Raw genomic sequence first — 16,907 nt, forward strand, 5'->3', positions numbered from 1 at the left:
AACCCCAGGCACCGCTGTTTTTAACACGTCTTCTACGCAGCAGCGAGGCCCATTAGAAGTTGGTGACAAAGCTGTGGAGAAGATGTCGCTGTAGCTGCGGAGGGCCCGCACAGCCCGTCCCACCAGGAAAGGCCGTCCAGGGTCTCAGGGGCCCCTTCACGTGCCCGCTCCGTGTCTCATGGGGCCTGGCGTTCATACACCTGTAGGCACTTTCTTAGAGATTCCCAGGTGGCGCTGGTGGTGAGAAAACATGCCTGCCAACTCGGGAGACATGAGACGCAGGCTCCACCCCTGAGCGGGGAGACCCCATGGAGAAGGGAATGGCAACCCACTCCAGTATTCTTGCCTGGAGAATCCCATGGACAAAGGACCCTGAGTCCCTTGGACGGCAAGGAGATCCAACCAGTCCATCCTAAAGGAAATCAGTCCTGAGTGTTCATTGGAAGGACTGATGCTGAAGCTGAACCTCCAATCCGTTGGCCCCCTGATGGGAAGAGCAGACTCATTGGAAAAGACCCTGATGCTGGGAAAGACTGAAGGCCAGAGAAGGGGACGACAGAGGATGAGATGGTTGGATGGCGTCACCAACTCAATGGACATGAGTTTGAATAAACTCTGGGAAATTGTGATGGACAGGGACTGCATGCCGCAGTCCATGGGGTCGCAGAGAGTCGGACACGACTGAGCAACTGGACAACAAAGCGCTTTCTTTAAGGAAAAAAGTGTGAAATCACAGTAGATTAGGGACGAGACGGAGCATTTGCTGAAAATGAGCGGAGGAAGAGCTGCGCACCACGAGCTCTAAAGCCGCAGGACAAGGTTTGAAAGAAGGAGGAGCCACCCAGCCGGGGCCGCGGAGGCCCGAGCCTGGCCACAGTCGTGGCAGTTCAGGGAAGCCCCCTTCTGCTTTGCAGGTCCTGGGGAAGGGCTTCCCTCTGACCTCAGCTGTGTGACCTTCTCACCTGGCCTCAGATTCCAGCTCGGCCAGGTCCCGGGTGCCTGCGGGCAGCAGAGTGCTTGCTTGGATCTTCCTCTTTTCGGGGGGTGTGTCACAGAGGCCCACGTGGGTCTAGAGTCTGGGAGTGAGGAGGTCCTGCGGAACCCGGAACCTCACCCGGGGAGGGGGCACCCCCCAGTGCCCCCATACTGCAGAGGACGCTCTGGAAGAGGAGGGGAGAGGGGACCTGACGTTTTAGGGCGACTGCCTGGCACCCTGGGCAAGGACGGTGTCCCTGGCCGATGGACACGAGCGCCTCCCAGGGAGGCTGTGCCAGTGGGGTGGGCCCACGCCTTCCGGGCTGAAGGAGGAGGAAAAGGGCTTGCTTCTCTGACTTGGGCGTGTTCTCACCGTGTGGATGGTTAACACGCAGCTGTCGGTGAAGGATGGCATCGTCGTCGCGGCAGAGAAGACCTCTGACCCCCTGCAGCCCCCTCACATGCTCCGAGGCCCACTGCCCTCTGCTCACCAGGGACCCTGGCCCCTACGAGGCCGTCAGGTCCTTCCTCTCGATCTCCTCAAGCTCAGTCCCCAAGGGAGGGATCGACCCCTGGGTCCGGCACCAGCAGCCTGCTCGGGGGTAACCCCGTGCCCCCCACATCTGCCTGCCCCATCTTCCTCTCCAGGGCTGTGCTTCCTCTGTGAACCCCATCATCCACCTGTATCATTCCATCCGTGTCCCTCAGCCAGACCAGACCTGTGAGCATCTCTTTCAGGCCTGGCGGAGAGGAAGCTCACTGGCTCTGAGGATCTGAAAGGGACCAGAGGCAACGTGAGCGTCCCTGACGGTAACAAAGTGGCGACGTACTGACGCAGATGGTGTGATTCTGGCAGAAACGTGCAGATCCAAGACTCCAGGGGCCGTTGCACAGCCGATCGAATCAGAACCCGCAACACTGGTGGAGTGGTAGCATGTCCACAGACTTCGTTTCCGATAGAAACTTCGTTGTCCCTAGAAACTTCCTTTACTGCTGAGCTAAAAGAGCTGTTTAAGCATTAAGAAAGAGACTTAGGTTGGAGCCTAAGAAACGTGTCATATACAGCACGGAGGGGCTGACAAGCAGCGAAGAGGGAGGGGCAAGAATGTCACAAGGGTGGACACACAGGACGGCCCCTCTCACAGGGTCTCTACATTTGGACTTTGGAGACACTACAGGCTACTCTGTCTAATGTCCCCTGCAGCCCCAAGGATCCCGTTACAGGCCCGTCAGCTGACGACAGGCTCCCTGCAGGAAGCCCTCGGGCCCAGGACTAGCGGCCCCCCTCCAAGCCCTGACCCTGAAGACATAATTGCTTAGACAACGGGCCCAGCAAGCCCCTGCTCTTGGAATTCAAACTCACTGGGCCCCCTCTGGGGGCGTGGGGAGACCCATTGCGTCTCCCAGCATGGGAACCCCGTTTTCGCGCCTCACGCCCGTGAGGCTCAGTGGTGACTGCAGAAGCGCCTGGGGGAGCAGACCGGAGCTGCACGGGGCTCCCACGTGTTCACCTGCCCGCGCTTCAGAGGCTGGGCTCGTCACCACGGCCCCATTGGGATCCTGCAGGGATTCTTCATGGACACTTAGGCACGTGGGGATCCTTAACCCCGGGTCACGCTGCGCACCCCGACGTGCTGGATGCCAGGAGTGAGGACAAGGCCGTAAACCGTTTGGCTGAAGCCACTTCATGAATCGTCAGCATGACAGTTTAGAGCGGAAAACGACTTGTGAGCGCGTCCTGAGTCCCCGTGCTGCTGTGCCTGGCATTTCCCCAGGCTTCCTTCTAAAAGGGGAAAAGACAGAAGACCCCACTGCCCACCTCGTGGGGTTCAGGGTCATGTGATTTCGGACGTGGAGGCAGCTCTGGACACCCTGCCCCCACCCCCATCACTTCCTCGGGGCAGGACTGACACGAGGCTGCGCCGTTTACTTAGTGATTTCCTCCCCCCGAGCCTCCCGACTGTCACCGCAGAGGAGGCGAGCAGAGAGGCAGCCCTCCCTACACAGCCCCGGGGAGCAGGGCCAGAGCCCCTGGCCACTGCTCACAAGAACACAGCACCCATGTCAGTCACGCATGTGAGCTGACAGCTGAGAGTAGAAGTCCACATCCCATTCAGAGAAAAAAGCCAGCGCAATTTAAGCTGATAATCAGTTTCAGTTCAGTCGCTCACTCGTGTCCAACTCTTTGTGACCCCATGGACTGCAGCACGCCAGGCCTCCCTGTCCATCGCCAACTCCCGGAGTTTACTCAAGCTCAAGTCCATTGAGTCGGTGATGCCATCCAACCGTCTCATCCTCCGTCGTCCCCTTCTCCCACCTTTAATCTTTCCCAGCATCAGGATCTTTTCCAATGAGTCAGTTCTTCACATCAGGTGGCCAGGATTTTCAGCTTCAGCATTAGTCCTTCCAATGAATATTCAGAATTGATTTCCTTTAGGATGGACTTGTTGGATCTCCTTGTAGTCCAAGGGACTCTCAAGAGTCTTCTCCAACACCACAGTTCAAAAGCATCAATTCTTCAGTGCTCAGCTTTCTTTACAGTCCAACTTTCACATCCATACATGACCATTGGAAAAACCATAGCCTTGACTAGATGGACCTTTGCTGGCAAAGTAATGTCTCTGCTTTTTAATATGCTGTCTAGGTTGGTCATAGCTTTTCTTCCAAGGAGCAAGCATCTTTTAATTTCATGGCTGCAGTCACCATCTACAGTGATTTTGGAGCCCCCTAAATAATAATAATATGAATAACTTTATGAAAAGGCAGCAGAACATCAGCGCAACTGATTTCCGAGAGGCTACGCTGTGGACGCAGACCATGGTAAAGCAGTGAGCAGCTCCCAAGCCAAACACAGGCCACAATGTCACACCTTACGAGAACAGAAGAGCGTCCGTGTGGCTGGCGCGATGCGTGAGAAAGACTGGGCTTCATATTTAGGTGAGAGGGTGGCTCCGGCTTCTCCTGCCGACTCTGACAGCGCCCTTCACCACCAGCTTCCGGGGAGCACCGCCTTTGCCTTGAGAGTAAAAGTCCACGTCCCATTCAAAGACAAAAACCAGCGCAATTTAAGCTGATCATCAGTTCCGTTCACACATGAAGATGCTGCTTGCAGAAAGAACCTTTAGACACATCATTTCACGGACCCCCTCAACCTGTCCGAGGCTCCCCTCGTGGCAAAGGCCAGCACCGCAACTCTCGGGCGGCGGGAGGCCCGGCGGGCAGCCTCGTTTCCAAGGCCTAGGTCGGTGAGGAGAGTCACACGTCTGAGTCCCGTCCCCTGTGCTCATGTGCTGGGGATGGGCGTCCAGAGAACCGTGTCCGTGTCACACAAACCCAAACCGCAAACGGGCCCTGGAGGGCACCTGGGCAGGGCGGGACCCGCGGGACCCCGTGCGAGCGTGGTGGAGTCATTTGCCCAGAGAGACGGTGGGAGATGCCCACATGGACACCCCGTGCCGCGGCTCCTGTGGCAGCAGACTCTCCTCAGTAGACAGCACCGGTGCTGCTTCCCCCAGTGATGCAGTCAGTGGCAGCAATCACATCCGACTCCCCCCAAAACCCCTTCTGCCGTCTAGGACCCGGCTCTCAGAGAGCTGGCACTGACTCCCCAAGCTTCCCAAAGCAGGGACACTGCGTTTCCCCGCCTTATGAAGACAAACCCGCCGAGAAGGCAAGAGCTGCTTGCTGCCCACCTGAGTGCCCGCTGCTGCAGGAGAGAAGCGCTGGGGCTGGCAGATGAGCCTGACGGGACCTGGGGGGCTTCAGAGGCCCTGCTGCGCCAGGCGCCCTTCCAGACCCCTCCAGGCCCTTCCAGGCGCCCTCACACGGGCCTCACAGAAACCCTGCAGAAGGGTTCAACCTCATCCCTGTTTCTCAGACAAGGAAGGACAGGGAGGCAAAAGGGGCAATCATCTCCAGGCCAGGCCAGACCCCACGTTGCTGGCTCTTCACGGCAGAGAATGTAACTCCTGCGACTGAGAAAGACTCGGGACTTGTGTCAACTCGTTCCCAGAGCAGAGTCACCACTCGTTACAACAGGGTTTCCAGGATAATCCTTTAATTCTGAACCTGGCGGGGGGTGGCGGGGAGGTGACTTGCTGAGACCGATGCCAGAAGACAGCCCTGCCCACGCCGGGAGGCCCGCCCTGGCCGAGCAGACGGCCGCGGCCGGCTGGTGAGGAAGCTTTCTGTGCAGCCCAAGGACGCCGATGGCAGCAGGGCCGGGCGTTCAGCACGCACTCTAGACGGAGGCCGCTCTCAGATCACCAGATGGCGTGGAGTGCGTGCGGCTTCAACTCTGACTAAACGCACTTTTCGGCACACTGGCTGCTCACCCAGGCACATGCTCGAACTCCTGGCTCAGAAGTCCTTCCGCAAACACGGGAGTCACTTTCTGCCTCTTGTCTCAGGAGCCACACCCTCTTAATGAGTCTTGACGATCAAGAGGCTCATAGAAGCCCTCTGCTCCAGGTCAAGTTCCCAGCTTAGCAATTTAAGTGCTGAGAATGGGAACCCAGATCCTGTTCTGACCGACAGCCCGCCGTCAAGGAGCCAGCTCAGAAGATGCTCTGAGACCGAGTGCTTCCACTCAGCAGGGCTCCCTGTTTGCTGAAGCGAGAGCCTCTTGTGCCAAGTGAGCCCCAGGGCCACCGTGGGCGCCGGCGCCCCGCAGAGGGGAGTGGAGAGGGCGGAGTGTGAGGCACAGGTGTGCACAGGCTCAGGTTGTGAGCAGCGCACGCAGGGTGCCCACCTGCTGTGCCCACTCCTCCAGGCTGAGCAGGGGATACAGCTCCACCCCCCGTGCAAGAGGCCTTGTTGAGGACCGGACGCCCCGCACTTGTGTGCCTGTGAAAGGAGCCCAGGGAGGGCGGGGGCCGGCTTGCATGGACCCCACCCCCACCCCCCAGGCCTGAGTGGATGGTGTCCTCACCTCCCCGCTCGCTGCCCTCCTCCTGGGCCTCTTTCCAGACTTCCTCAAGAGTCCAGTCCTCCTCGGAGAACCACTCCTCCTCGGAGAACTCCCTGACCCTCCAGCAGGAGCTGCTTCTCCCTTCCTCAAGTTTCGGGACCTTTCCGGCACCTCTTTCCCACACGCACCTGCTGGGCCCACCTGTGACGATGCAGGTGTTGCCCCCGACTGGGGGCAGACCCACATTCACAGCCCAGGCTCCCCCTCCCCACCAGAGCCTGGGACCTTCTATATGCTACTTAGATCAGGAGTGTGGAGGCATATGGCACTGTACCTTCCAGAAGAAACTTCTCAGGTCTCCAAGTGAAACTGTTCTTCTCTTTTTCAGACAATAATATTATATAACCAAAATATCTCAGGAGCCGAGAGCGAAGGTGGCGTCTTTGAGATATATCTCCTGAAGCCTGACAGTGTTCTAGATCTTTGAAGTGATAAAAATGTTCGGGAGATATCAGACCAGCCAGGGCAGGAGGCCCTCCTAAAGGAGAGAAGGGTGATCTTTGGGGGATGAAGTGGTATGGGAAGGGGTGATGGGAGCCAGGCCAAAAGGTCCTATAGGAACTGGGAAGAGAAACAAGGGGACTGGAGAGGAAGCAGGAGAAGGCATATTCAGGCGTATTAAGCGGCTTCTACATCAACGCACAAAGATCAGCACCTACATCTATGTCCACACAAAAAGATCAAAAGCATATCTTGTGGGTTTTGCTTAGGCTTTGTCTGTGTGTGTGTGTGTGTGTGTGTGTGTGTGTGTGTGTGTGTGTGTGTGTGTTTTGGCCCGGAGATTTTTTAGTCCAAGCATCCCTAGTGGCCTCTATATTCATTAGGATTAAGTTTCTGTGCTAGTAACAGAAAAATCCCAAACAATCACTTAAAGATGGAAAAGCTTACTTCTTCTCACAACCACAACTGCCAGCAGTCGCCACAGACGGTCGGGAGCATCCTTATGTGGCCCAGGACTCATGCTTCTTCTCTTGGGTTGGTCTGCTAGCATGCCTTCCACTCCCAGAATCGTCTCATGTCCCAATATGGAGGCTGTGGCTTGAGCCGTTGCACTCACCTTCCAGCCAGCAAGAAGGCACCCTCTCATCACACGCACCCTTCAAGTCCCACGAAGCTTGAGCTTGCATCCCGTCTGCTGCCAGAGCTTACATTAACCACGCCTGGGGCAGGTGGGCGGGGGAACGCAGTCTGCTCTGGCTGGCCAAGCTTCCCTCTGAAACGTGCGCGTCCTATTGCTAAGGAGCTGAGGCCAGGTGTGACCGGGCCTCTGTCCCCTCCTCACAGTGAATCGCCTGCTTCTGAATGCCCTTCTTCTGAAACGCGAGGTCTCTCTTTGGAACTTCGACTGTAAAAATATTCCGACGCAGTATTTCTCAATGCCAACTGGAAAGAATTACTATAAGCAATTTTTCCATAAAAGATCACTCCTTTGAGAATGTTTTCATATTTTGCCTTTCTGACATTTTGGGAAGCAAAGTTACACTCAAACATTTGCGCTGCAGTTGTAATCTGTGAAGAAGCTGTGCCTCTAGTTTCAAAACCTAGTTTGCGCCGAGGCCCACGGAAGAGCGCGTCATCTCGGCTCACGTTTCAAGCTGGGGAGCCCTTGCTCCGTGCCGAAAATGGAGCAGGCGATGCTGCTAAGGGAAAGGGGGCGGTGGTGACCAAACTCCCAGGGCCCTGCGTCTCCGTGAAAGGGGCTTCGGATCGCCAGCTGCAGCCTCAGCGTTCCCCCACGTGGGCTGTTAAACGACGGCTGGAAACTACACGAGATGGAGCATCGTGTCGAGTACCTAGATTCTGCTTGAGGCCCAGGGTCTTTATCTTTGAGGAAAACAATCTTGTCTGGAATCCGCGTGTTGTAGAGACAGGACCTCTCTCTGGAAGGCCACCTGCAGAGACAGGCGACCCAGGACACGGACCACCCTGACTCGTCCGCAGGAGGAAACAGCTTCAGCCTTCACTGGTCTCAGTGAAGTGACTGGATCTCAGCCGCTGTCTCCTGTGCGGCGATTGTCCTGTCTATGAGATGGCTCTAACCTAGTCCAGGTGAGAGGGACATGGAGGAGGGGTGGGCGGGTAGGAGAGGCCAGGAGAGACAAGGGAGACTGGGGAAGCTGCTGTCGGGGTGGATGAGGCGGGGGTGCCGCCAGCCCAGGGAGGGTGGGCAGAGACTCCAGGGGTGTCTGGGGGCCCAAGCAGGAAGGCTGAGAAGGAGGGGGTCAGCAGAGAGATGCCCTTGAGCGTCCAGGGACCCGGGCGGGCCGGGTGGGTGGCGGGAACGTCTCTGGGAGGGCGGGCAGCCTGTGCCAGGCAGTGGGTTCAGAGGGTTCCGGGTGTAGCGGCTCCAGCCCGTGGGGCCCACAGTCCAGAGAAGGCGCCTCTGCCATCCTACCGCCTCCAGAGCTCCCAGGACCGCCAAGGTGCCACAGGCAGCAAACCAGTACAACGGGACCAAGACGCGGGTCCGGCCGGCCCCTCCTGGGCAGCCCGGCTCTGCCCGAGACAGAGACTCCCTGGGCCCGTCCTCGTCTCTGCCAGGCCTGTGGGGTAGGAAGGGCCTGAAGGCCACCCACCCAGAACCCAGGAAACACTGAGGGAGCCGTGTCATTTTAAGGAGACGTCAGTTCCGTAGTGCACAGAAGCAGTGTCTTCCTCGGGTTTCCACATTGGACTGTGCTCTCTGAGGCCGCGTGGGGTACAGAGAAGACGCCTCTCTTCACTGAGGACCAGATGCTTGCAGACACGGGCAAGAGCTCTCGGCTGGCTGACGCTCAGCATCACGTGTGGATGGGTGGCAGTCCCCAGATAGGTGGTCTTTTCTTTCTTTCTTCAGATTACACCAGTGTCGGGTTGAATGAGGAAGCACAACAGGGGCTCCTTCAGAGCCTCAGAAGCACGTCCGCCCACACCGCCCCTTCTGCCCCCTGCCCTGCGGAGGGGCCCTGGGGAGAAGCCCCCATGGCTCTCAGGGGTTTGTGCCGCACAGACACCTCCTCACTCAGAACTCACCAAGGGCTGGCTGGCCGGTGGGTGCCTGGGGCAGCTCGGCCAGCAAGATGCATGGTTTGGAGAACGAAGAAACACCGCAGTGAGCTGGGCGCCCGGGCATTTCATGGCCGGGTGTGTATGGAAAACCCTCCCAAAGGGATCACCGAGCGAAGCGAAGACGGAACGGGTGCTGGTGGCGGGGCGGGGGGGGCCGCAGTGACCCCAGGCCCCAGAGCAGGAGGGGCCCCGAGGCCCACGGCAGAGCCTGTCCAGGGCTGGCGCGTCCTGTGACTCCCTGAGCCGCCTGCAAGGGTGCCCGTGCCAAAAGGTCGCTTTGGGACACAGGGGTCTTCGCTGAGCTGCTTCCACTGAGGTGACGACGCCCAACCCACGGGGCATGGAGTTCCGAGCCCTGACCTCGACCGGTGATGGAGGGGATGGCCCGAGGGGCCAGGTGCAGCCAACACAGGCTGTAGTCCATCCTTACCATCTATTCATGCATTTCGCCAAAAACTGCCCAAGATTAGCTGGCTGCAGTGGGGTGGACTGATCCTCCTCCCACCCCTCAACCCCCGCAGAAAGACGCATCCAGGTCCTGACAGCTGGTACCATGGGAAAAGTGTGACCTTGCTTAGAAACAGGGTCTTTGCAGATGTAATTAAAGTAAGACGTTAAGATGACACCCCCTGGGTTTAGAGAGAGCCATACATCAATGACTGGTGTCCTTCTAAGGGAAAGAGGGAAGGGACTTTCTTGGTGGCCCAGTGGTTAAGAGAAAGAGGGAGATTGGAGACCCCAGATACTACCCTTCAGCTATAAAAGAAACTGAATCCAAGTTTAAAAAAACACTCACAGAAAGAAAACTGCACACCTGGAGGGCTTCATGGGAAATTCCACCAGACTTTTAAAGAAAAGATGGTGCCAGCTCCATATAAACGCTTCCAGAATTTCCAGAGTACTGAACACCCTGTCGAAGGGCTAGCACCGCTCTGATCCCAAACCCAGACATGGTTGTTACAGCAAAGGCGGCAACACCGTTTGTGAATATGGATACAAACCTTTGAAATGTCTGCAAACAGAAGTGAACAGCGTAAGACAAGGACTACGCGTCAGCCCGTGCCAGAAAGGACAGCGCCGCCCACCACCACGCCTTCTCCCCAGAGCCACATCCTCACCAGCAGGAGAGGAAGACAGGAGAGGAAGGCGTGAGACTGCCTTCATTCGCAGAGAACGTGGTTTTCTGCTTAGAAAGCACAGAACCTGTGAAACAGACCGTGGGTCTTTCAGGTGGGTCCAGTCAGCTGCGGACACGGAGTCTGTCTGAGAACCGCATTGCGTTCCCGTGTGCCAGCGATGGACGGTCAGAGCGGACGTCTTTCCACCAGCGTTTCCCGTGTCACACAGGGACCGGCACTGATATCTCGAGTTCCTGTCGTGTCCTACTCTTTGCAACTCCATGGACTGTAGCAAGCCAGGCTTCCCCGGAGCTTGCTCAAATTCATGCCGTAGTCAGTGACGCTGTCCAACCACCTCATCCTCGCTCGCCCTCTTCTCCTTTTGCCCTCAGCCTTTCCCACATCAGGGTCTTTTCCAGTGAGTCAGCTCTTCCCATCAGGTGGCGAAAGGATTGGAGCTTCAGCTTCAGCCTCAGTCCTTCCAATGAATATTCAGGGTTGATTTCCTTTAGAATGGACTGGCTTGATCTCCTTGCAGTGCAAGGGACTCTCAAGAGTTCTCAGCACCAGAGTTCGAAGGCATCGATTCTTCAGTTATTGGGAAAAGTCAGAAACTAACGCAGTATTGAGCATCAGCTACCGTGCTGTTCAGCCACTCAGTCACGGCGGGCAGAGCAGACGGTCCCGAAACAGAGGCACACGTGTGCGGTGGACTGCCGGCAAAGACACAAAGGCAGGTCTGTGGAGAGAGGACAGCCTTCACAATAAACCGTACAGAATCAGGGATGCCGCGTGCCAAAAAATGCAACATCTCGCAACACATAAAAAACGAGCTCACAGGGACTTCCCCGGGCCCGCGGTTAAGAGGCTGCCTTGCAATGCAGGCGACTTGGGTTTGACCCCTAGGCGGGGAAATAAGATCCCTGTTAAGCACAGACACTTTCAGGTATGACATTAAAATGCATGATTCACTTAAAAATGATGGATTTTAAAAAAAAAATGACCATGAAGGACAGAACTCAAAATAAGAATAAATGTGATCAAGCAGAGGCTTGTCCAGAAAAACAAGGTTGGTTTAAGGTTGGAATATCATCTCCTTTAATTCAGCATATTAAGAGGACTGAGGAGAAAAGCTAGATGATAGATCTTTGACAAAATGACAAAAATTCTCAGCCAGCTCCAGCTGGAACTAGAAAGGAAAGTCCTGGACTTCACCGAAGGTGGCCGTGCAGACCCGCGGCTGAAGCCGAGATGGGACGTGTTTCCCGGGACTGTGAACAAGGCCCCACCTCTGCTCAGCATTGCGACCTGACGCCACGGTCAGTGAGGTGACAGAAAATAAGAACAGAAGGCATCGTGTTCGGAGGGGAGTGTGAAACTACCGCAACCCACAGGGGGAATGAGGGGGAACGGAGGAAGGCCTGCAAACACGCCGTCAGAACGCCAGTGAGTCCACCAGGGCTGAAGCACACAGCATGAACGCGCGGAATCCAGCGGCGCTTCTCTGTGTGAGCAGCAAACTTGCAGAGACCAAGACTGAAAAACAGCCCCGCCTGGGATTTCCCTGGTGGCCCAGTGGTTAAGACCGGCGCCACCACTGCTGGGGCCCAGGTTCATCCTCGGTCTGAGAACTCAGATCTCACAAGCTGCAAAGGTCAGTCAATAAAAAAGAAAGAAAAGAAAAGAAGTCCCATTTACAAGGGCATCAGAACATAAAATACTTAGGGGCAGAATTAGAAAAACACAGGCAAGACCTATAAGCGATAAGCAAAAGTTACAAAGCACTGCTGAGAAAAATTAAAGAAAACCTAAATCAATGACATAAACAGCATGTTCCAGGACAGACAATGGTATTACTCAGATACTGATTTTCCCAGATGAATCAGTAGATTCAACAAAAATCTCATCAAAACCCCCAGCAGATGTTTTGAGACATTAACAAATGGATTCTAACATTTGTAACGGAAGTGAAAGGCTCTGGAAGAATGAAAACAACCCTGACAAAGAGGAACGAGGCTGCAGGACCCACGTGATCTCATTTCAAGACTCACCACAAAGCTTCAGCAACCAAGGCAATGTGATGTTAGCAAAGGTTGTCGGCATACAGGTAAACGGGACATGGGGTCCAGAAATGAACTCGATTCACGCCACAAAGTTGCCAAGGTGAGTCAAAGCGACACACATGGTCTCGTCAATAAATGGTGCTGGACACCCTGAGAGAAATAAATGGTAAGCGTCTGCCTCCATCCTCTCCACAGGGCCTCAAAGCATAGCAAAGTGTGATCCGTCAAAGACACACATGAACCAGGCTTCATCAAAATTCAGACCGTCCTTTTTGAGGAACGTTGATGCTTGGAATCCACACCGACACTCAGGGACCCACTGTTCCTTGTGATGCTGCGGTCTTCCTGGGAGGTTTGCGCCCTGCACAGGCTGGGGTCCGTCACTCAGCTGTGACGGTGGGGGAGTGGGGGGCTGCAGGAACCGCCACAGGGCCCCTCCCCCCCGGACTAACCTCACTCAATCTCCAAGATCAGCAGTCAGCACTGTCCCTTCACGCGAGTCAGCAACAAGTAGAAAAAGGAATAAGAAACAAGATTCCTTTATTTTGCAGCTGCAAGATTACAACAAATCCAGGAATCAGTCTAAGAAAACGCGGGATCTTTATGTAGAAAAACTTGAATGCTATCAAAGAAGTAAAAGAAGACCAGTGTAAACGGAAGCATGATCACACTGGTGAAAGATAATGCTTAAACTTGCGGTGTCTGTATCTTCCGCACTAACAATGTTTTAACACAGTACTCTGACGTCTTGTGCAGCAGGAAACGGCAACCCACTCCAGTAGTCTTGCCTGGAAAATCCCCTGGGCAGAGAAGCCTGGCGGGCTACAGTCCATAGTGTCTCAAAAGAGGTGGACACAACTGAGCACACTCTGATGTCTCGGGGCCCGGCTGACCCGAGGGACCACCCTTAGGGCTGCTTTCGTGGGGCTCATCCTTCCAAAGCAGACGGGCCAAGCCAGAGCCCACACCCAGCCCTCCGCCACGGGGCTCAGACTCGCAGCCACTGTCATAGCCAGCAGCAGTCCCCTGGGACAAGCACCAGGAGCCAGGGAGGTGATCCACAGCAGCCAACTCCGGGCCCGCTCACCCCACCCGGGCCGTGCCCGCCCGCGGGCACCAAGTGGGCAGGGCTGGCCCTCACTTTCTCCCTGCCCTCGGCCTCCTGAGCAGCTGGCGCTTCCCCAGGGGCCCCGAGGCTTGTCACCACTCCTGTCTCCGGGGACCCGTGGGACCCGCTTCTTCCTCCAAACCCATCTTCCTGTATCTGTGTATCTCACCAAATACAAAGCAAAGCCCAGGTCCCCTTACAGCACATTCTTACCAAAGTAATATAGACACTCCATATACTTCAAGACAAAACTGTCAGTGGGGGTTTTCGGTGACTGCATACACTGATTCTATGCTGTTCAATAGCTAAGTCCTGTCCCACTCTTTGCGACCCCATGGACTGCAGCACGCCAGGCTTCCCTGTCCTTCATGATCTCCTGGAGCTTGCTCAAACTCAAGTCCATTGAGTCAGTGATGCCATCCAACCGTCTCATCCTCTGTCACCCTCTTCTCCTCCTGCCTTCAATCTTTCCCAGCATCAGGGTTTTCCAATGAGTCAGCTCTTCCCATCAGATGGCCAAAGTATTGGAGTCTCGGCTTTAGCATCAGTCCTTCCAATAAATATTCAGACTGACTTCCTTTAGGATTAACTGGTTGGATCTCCTTGCAGTCCAAGGGACTCTCAAAAGTCTTCTCCAACACCGCAGTTCAAAAACATCAATTCTTCAGTGCTCAGCCTTCTTTATAGGCCAACTCTCACATCCGTATGTGACCACTGGAAAACCATAGCTTTGACTATAGGGACTTTATCAGCAAAGTGATGTCTCTGCTTTTTAACACGCTGTCCAGGTTTGTCCTAGCTTCTCTTCCAAGGGGTGAGCGCTGTGGCTGCAGTCATGAAACTGATTCTATATTTGGATGGGAAAGCTGAGTTCTATGAATCATTAAGACAGCCCTTCTTCTTCAGTTTGGCTGCACTGGGTCTCAGTAGTAGCACGCGGGATCTTCGCCGCGTCACTGGGGATCTTTCGTCGTGACCTGCAGGCTCAGTTGCTCTGCAGCACGTGGGATCTTAGTTTCCCCACCAGGGATCGAACCTGTGTTCCCTGCATTGGAAGGCGGATTTGTAACCACTGGGTAGTCAGGGAAGTCCCAAGACAGCTCTTGAAACAGCAACTGGAACTCCTGCTACTGGTGACCGTGGCACCTTACTCCACAGGCATCGAGATTAGAACAGCGTGCAACCGGCACAGAAGCCAACAAACCGACGCGGTGAACGGGGCATCCAGAAAGAGCTTCATAGAAACACTGCTGTGTGCACCCAAGGCAGGGCAACGGCAGGGAGACTGATCACTGGTGTCCAGAGCATCCGTGTACCATGCGGACGAGAAACATCTGCAGACGGGTTAGAAACAACCCCGAGGGGCAGATCCAAAACCGAACATTGGAGCAGAAATGAAAGGGCCGCTCTTCTTCTTCCTCAATAGCTCTAGAATTCAAAACATAAACAACCCCCACCACCCCCACCAACCAGCAACAGGCGAGGCCCGAGAACGCTCATGACCTGGAGCCGGAGGTGCAGCGCCTCCGTCTCCAGCCCCAGCAGGCGCACGCAGACAGCGGCAGGTCTGAGCTGCGTCCCCGGAGCACAGCCAGCGCCCCTGGGTCCGAGGGTCCTGGAGGTCCCAGGCGACTGGCTTCAGTGGTTCAAGGACACACCAGGAGGTTTCACCAAAACCAAGAAGCGAGGGCCCAAAGATAGTTGAAGCCTTTCTTCTTCGTCCACTGAAAGGAGCTGCTGTAACTGCCCACCAAGAGCAGCTTCTCCCGACCAAGCTTCTGCAAACTTCCACGGCACCGTGAAAACCGAAGCCCGCCTGGGAACGACCAGTGTGAACCAGCGAGCTTCCCGGCCCCCGCCCCTGCCCCACCCAGTTCCCAGCTTCCTCATGGGGGACCCTCGCCCCCAGAGGCTCCCCCCGAACCCGTCCCCTGGTCTGGGACCCTTCAGGGATTCCACTTCCCCTGTAGGGGGCTGGCTTTCTGCTTCCTGCCCCCAGACCCTCCCCCAGGGAGCCTAACCCCCTGGATCCTAGCTCCCTCCCCAGGCCTCCACCTCCCTCTTGCTCCTCCAGCCAAGCTTTCCCACTGCCCATGGCAAGCAGGTCTCCACTGTGTCGACAACCACGGAGTGGCCATCCCAGCTCTATCCTGGCCGGTCCTCCCAAGGGGATGACCCCAGACTCACGCCTCACTCCCCAGCCCAGCTCTCCCAGAGGGCAGCCCTCCACCCTCCCCAGTCACTGGGGCCAAGCAGGTTTCGGCCTGTGGTCAACAGGGACGCGCTTCCACCCCCTTTCCCTCCGCCTGCCCAGACCCTTGCATGGTCCCACCAGCCCTCCACGCCGTCAGAACAACGGCAACTTAATGTCCAGGAGGTCAGCAGAGGGCCAGTGGCCTCAGAGAGTCTCCCACGTCCAGCAGCACACAGGGTCAGCATGGTGCCCAGGGCGTTTGCGTGGCCAGGCACTGCTCTGCCTGCCTCTTACAGAGAAGACTCCCCAGATTCTGCGGACTGGTCACTCACCCAGGTGAAGCGTGAGGCTTCGGGGAAGCCTGGACCCGGCCTGCACTTTGCCTTCTGGACTAACAACTCCCGTAGGACGCCAGAGACTTCAGGGGGAACCCCCTCCCCGCAACGTCTCTCCACGGAAACACAGAAGGGCCTTCAGTAGGGCGAGTCTTCACCATGTCACCTGGTAACGCCATCCACTGGGTCATCGGAGGCCCGACCACTCCCTGACTCACCGCCCAGGCCCGGAGTGGCCCGGAGCCTGGGCCTTGGCAGGCCAGCCAGGCAGGGCTGTGGTCTCAGGCGCATGCATGCCAGCTGACCCTTGCTCAGCGGACACCCGCGGCCTGGCCCTCTCCATCTCCTGCGGTCTGGGCCGCAAGGACAGACCCGCAGAAACGCAGCTGTTTGTGACACTAAGGCTTTGAGGCGGCTTTGAAATGTATAGATTTTCAACAGGGTGTACTTTCAGTTGCCCTAGTTAGCACTGCGCCCACCACGAACCAGAGACCCCAGTGTCCCCCACTTCACCCACAAGGTCATGCCAAGAACTAAAGTCATTACCCCCTTCTCAAACCACTGGGTCCCAGTCAGCAAACGCCTGGACCCTGTGATCGGGGTGGACCCCAGGCGTCTGGGATGAGGCCTGCCCTTCTCGGCCGCTGGTCCCCCGCCCAGAGCCGGGCGAGCGGGACCAAGCAGCGCGGCGGGGCGCATCTGAGGAGGACCCGGGTCTTCGGCGGGCGTGCAGTGGGCCCTTACACACGCGGCCCGGCCAGGCGCGGTCCAGCGGTGTTCCTCTGGTTCTGAGCGGACAGCCCGGAGGCTCGGCGCCCCCAGCCCGGGGAGCGAGCGCCAGCCGCGCCGGCCGCCCCCACGTGGCTGCAGGCGCCTCCTCTCCCGGCCGCGCCCCGGGTGGGCGCCCTGAGCAGCGGAAGGGGACAACGTGGCGGGGACCCAGGGGGGGCGCCGCTGAGGCCCCGCCGCCGCCACGGGCTCTCGGCCAGGGCCTCGGCGCCGCTCGGGACCCGCCCCCAGCGGTTCGCCGAGCAGCCCCGGAGCCGGGCGTCGGGCGCAGAACGCGGCGCGGGGCGCGGGGGCGGCCTCTCGGCGCC

At 57.0% G+C, this 16,907-nt stretch overlaps 1 long non-coding RNA gene across 1 annotated transcript; it reads right to left on the reverse strand.

Annotated features, from left to right (window-relative positions):
- Nucleotides 1-9,815: 9,815 nt before the first annotated feature.
- On the reverse strand, nt 9,816-16,666 carry LOC132657927 (uncharacterized). The gene is made up of 2 exons (XR_009596731.1): nt 12,162-16,666; nt 9,816-10,849 (listed from the first exon to the last, which is right to left on the reverse strand). It is a non-coding gene; the product is annotated as an uncharacterized LOC132657927 (long non-coding RNA).
- Nucleotides 16,667-16,907: the final 241 nt, after the last annotated feature.

Source organism: Ovis aries, chromosome 16 (genome assembly GCF_016772045.2).
Source record: "Ovis aries strain OAR_USU_Benz2616 breed Rambouillet chromosome 16, ARS-UI_Ramb_v3.0, whole genome shotgun sequence".
Classification (NCBI taxonomy): Eukaryota; Metazoa; Chordata; class Mammalia; order Artiodactyla; family Bovidae; genus Ovis; species Ovis aries.